This window comes from Mus caroli, unplaced genomic scaffold (genome assembly GCF_978045245.1).
Source record: "Mus caroli unplaced genomic scaffold, Mus_caroli_1 scaffold_9, whole genome shotgun sequence".
Lineage (NCBI taxonomy): Eukaryota > Metazoa > Chordata > Mammalia > Rodentia > Muridae > Mus > Mus caroli.
Window position 1 is genome coordinate 20,980,511 of NW_028227264.1, and position 4,257 is coordinate 20,984,767.

General features: G+C 40.6%; 1 pseudogene; it reads left to right on the top strand.

Annotated features, from left to right (window-relative positions):
• The first annotated feature begins 1,964 nt into the window (after window positions 1–1,964).
• LOC110303837 (large ribosomal subunit protein eL21 pseudogene) lies at window positions 1,965–2,511 on the top strand (annotated as a pseudogene).
• Window positions 2,512–4,257: the final 1,746 nt, after the last annotated feature.

The window sequence follows — 4,257 nt, forward strand, 5'->3', positions numbered from 1 at the left end:
ACCATGAAGAGGTTTGCAGTACCAAATCAATTCTCCAGGACACTGAGATTTCCTTAAAGTTGTTCTCTTTGGCAGGTATCTTAGCTTGCAAGAATTTCTTGGTTACTCTTCTTCAGCCGCTGATTTATGGGCAGGAATTAAAACCATCTGATGTCAACTAATATTCAGTTAATATTTTAAAATGTTCAACAACTAACTAAACTCATAAACAGATAGTGATTGAAGGCAGAAGCAGTTGAGGGACTCCATGTCCAAGGTGGCCCCAGAAGATGTTGTCCCGAAGCAGGACTTTGGCTAACGGGATTGTGTTCTCCACTCTTTTCCATTCCCTGTGGTCACTGCAGGCCCTCAGTTGATGAGCCAAGATGCCAACTCATCCGTACTGAACTTCAAACCTCAGTGGGAAGTGTGGCTGTCCATAGACTCTAAGGATGAACAGAAATGGGAAATTCCACTAAGACATTGTGCTCTTCTGCATTGTTATATATGAAACATCAAATGGCTTACCATTAGGGGCAATCACAGGGAAAGTTAAAGTAAAAACTATAAAGTATATTCTACAAGGGATCCAAATTATGGTAACCCCCAGTTGTTTACTGATTTAATGTAGACCTCGAAAACAGCAATGGGCTGTTTGAATATTCAGTTTCTGATCATTAAGGAAGACATACCCTGACTATAACAACAACAAAGTCTAAAGCCATGTTGGCATATTAGCAAGGCACTCTTGTCACTGTGGCCGGGTAAAGGTGCTATTTAAAGCAGTAGGTTCTCTGAAAGCTATTTGGGTCCTTGAATATGAATTAGTGGGAAGAAAGGATTATCGAGTCAGAGGTATTCTGAGTCTGCCCATTGCTATATTGAGGGCAATGCACCCAAAGGCTTCTCAGAAGATATCTTCAACTTATACATCAATCAATCAATAATAAATAAATAAAAATAAAAAACAGGAACCTGAGTAGCTTGTCCAAGAAAATACAGACAGCAAATGGCTGAGCCAGACCGCAAATCAGGACCTTGGATCTTGAAACTCACATTTTTTCCCACTGCAACAGGCTTGTATTAAACTCCAAAATGCACATTTTAAACAGAATATACAATTTGGAAAACTTAGAATTATAACCTTGTGCCTTGATTATTTCCATTAGCGTTTATTTTTTAATCTTCCACTGTCCCTAGGGTTCTCATTTTTGGATCATTGTTATCTGATTCTCCTAAACCTTTATCTTTCACTTTTTCTACATAATTTCTTGTCAACTTTAGGCCTTTTTCCCCCCTTTACTTTCATTCTGACTTTACTGAGGGGAGAGGGAGTTTGAGAGAAAGTCTCACTACATAACTCTGACTGTCCTGGAACTCACTAAGTAGGCCAGGCCAGCCCAGAACTCACAGAGATCCACCTACCTCTGCCTCCTGTGTGCTGGGATTAAAGACATGTACCAAACCACTACACCCTTTTATTTGTATGTTTTCTGAAAATCCCAAGAGAGACACTGTTATGATTACTAAAATTCCTGAAGGTCATGACGTTATCATTAAGAACTTGGATGAATCTTATGTATTCCGGAGAAGTATACTAATGTTTAAAATTCACCTTCTATGTTTTTGGTTATCTAAAGGTCTTTTATCGCTTTGAACGGTTTAAGGTTTGCTTTTAAGGCTATGAGAGTTGTTTCGTTTTGATGGGATGAATGTGACTAGGATCAGGACCAAGACTCTGGTGTGTAATCAGTAGCAATTTAGTGGAGAAGCAAAATTTCTTATTTATAGATCGTTTTAAAGAAAATTATGCATTGCCCAGTTCAGGAAGCTGGAGTCTTCCAAAATGTTTGAAGTATTCTCTGACTTTAAGAGAGTTGCAAGCTTTGAGAACAGAACACAAGCCACAGTTTATGGTGTTACAGCATCCCATGGCTTTGTTTTCTGAGAAACAGGCACAAGCATTTTGAAGAAAAGGGTTTCCTTTCGGCCGCCGCAGCCATCTTCCAGTAACTCGCCAAAATGACGAACACAAAGGGAAAGAGGAGAGGCACCCGGTATATGTTCTCTAGGCCTTTTAGGAAACATGGCGTTGTTCCTTTGGCCACATACATGCGAATCTACAAGAAGGGTGATATTGTAGACATCAAGGGGATGGGCACTGTTCAAAAAGGAATGCCCCATAAGTGCTACCACGGCAAAACCGGAAGAGTCTACAATGTCACCCAGCATGCCGTGGGCATCATTGTCAACAAGCAGGTTAAGGGCAAAATTCTGGCCAAGAGGATCAATGTGCGGATTGAGCACATCAAGCACTCAAAGAGCAGGGACAGGTTCCTGAAGCAGGTGAAGGAGAACGACCAGAAGAAAAAGGAAGCCAAAGAGAAGGGCACCTGGGTGCAGCTGAAGCGCCAGCCTGCACCACCCAGAGAAGCACACTTTGTGAGGACTAACGGAAAAGAGCCTGAGCTGTTGGAGCCCATTCCATACGAATTCATGGCCTAATTGTACACAAAGAAATAAAATACCAGCACCAGGAAAAAAAAAAAAAAAGGGGTTTCACACTGAATATGTGGTGAACAGGTTACTACTATCAGGCTCACAGCAAATGTGTTCAATTTTTCTAAGTTTATACACAGTAGAATGAGAAGTCATTGGGAATTTTCTAAGAGAAACCTAAGATCAAATTCCAGTTTCTTAGACTTGTAGCTTTTGGGGACTTATACCATTTCTAGAACAATAAAAGCACTATTATAACTGAAAGAATACTCATGAGTCCCTGACAGACAGTGGCTGGGTGATGTGATGGTGGCATTCGAGATGGGGATGAAGATGCTGAGATATCCTAAAGATGAAAGAGAAGGAGGCAGAAGAGAACACCAAGAGTCTGGGCAAATCTTTCTAAGATGATAGCAATTTAGAACCTGGGTGGATAATACAATGCATTGATCATCTGGGAAATGTTTTCCTCTTAAAGATGATGCACAGAAGTATAGGCCTGTGATGCTTATACCTGGTCTCAAAAAGTTTTATAAAACTTTGCAGAACAGAAAAAAAAAATTGCCCTGAAATAGCATTGTTTTGCAGTATGTGATTAAGAGGTCCTAGAACTGACATTTTAATTCACTATTTAAAATTAACTGTAAATGTAAATGAGGTAGTTAGAGTCCCCAAAGAGAAATATGCTTCAAAATATGTTTTTTGTGATATTTGTAATATTTCATCCAAGGGCAGCAATTATCAACCTTTGGGGGTCAAGGCCATTCCACAGAGGTCATATATCAGATATCCTGCATATCAGATATTTACATCATGATTCATAGTAGTAGAGAAATTATAGTTATGAAGTAGCAACAAAAATAATTTTATGCCTGGGGGCATAGCATAAGGAGCTGTCTTAAAGGGTAGCAGCACTAGGAAAGTTGAGAAAGGTTGTCCTGGAGTAATGTAATTTTAAATAGGAGAGCCTCTGTGAGGAGAGTAGATATCCTGAGTTTGAGACAAGAGCATGACCACATCAAGGACCCTAATGCCTCAGAAGCGCAGACGTAGCAAAGGCTTCCCAGTTAAGTCTCTGAGACATGGCAAAGCCTTCTGAAGTCCAAGACTAAATGTTGAGATATGGCTGTGTTTTAACTAAGACAAATATCCACTGCAGCTTCCTCCTCCCCTGAGACAGCTACTCTACAGAGACATCCTACCAAGACTTGCTAGCCCCTCCTCCTTGTGCTGTACCAAGTAAGCAAGCTGAGTTCCTGATCTTGTAGAAGGCGCCATCACTCAGAACCAACACAACCCACCCATCCTAGCTTTTCTGTATGAGTGTCTCTCACTCTTGGTGTCTGTCTGTCTGTCTGTCTGTCATTTCTCCATTCCCATGTCATTGCACTTAGATTTCTAGGCCCTTGCTCAACAGCATGCATCAAGCTTCAAGAAAGTCAGCTTCCTGGAAGGAAATAACACACTTGTGCCATATTAGGGTCTATAGGTATATGACAACCCAGACAGTTGTTAATAAATGTTTAGGTTAGTGTGCGAAGAAATGGGTCTCATCATAGCTTTCCGTACATCTGAGGCCTTTTACTTTCTTCTCAATCACCCCCTTCCTCTGAGGTAATTTTAGAATGAATGAAGACAAGGGAAAGAGAGCAAACTCTTCAGCCCAAGCAGTATTCTCAAAGATTGTTTTATCTTGTATAGTTTTCAACACAAATAAGCTGGATCACTGTATGCTGGGGTATTTCAGTCACTGGAAAAGGCTATGCTGGCAGTCATGGC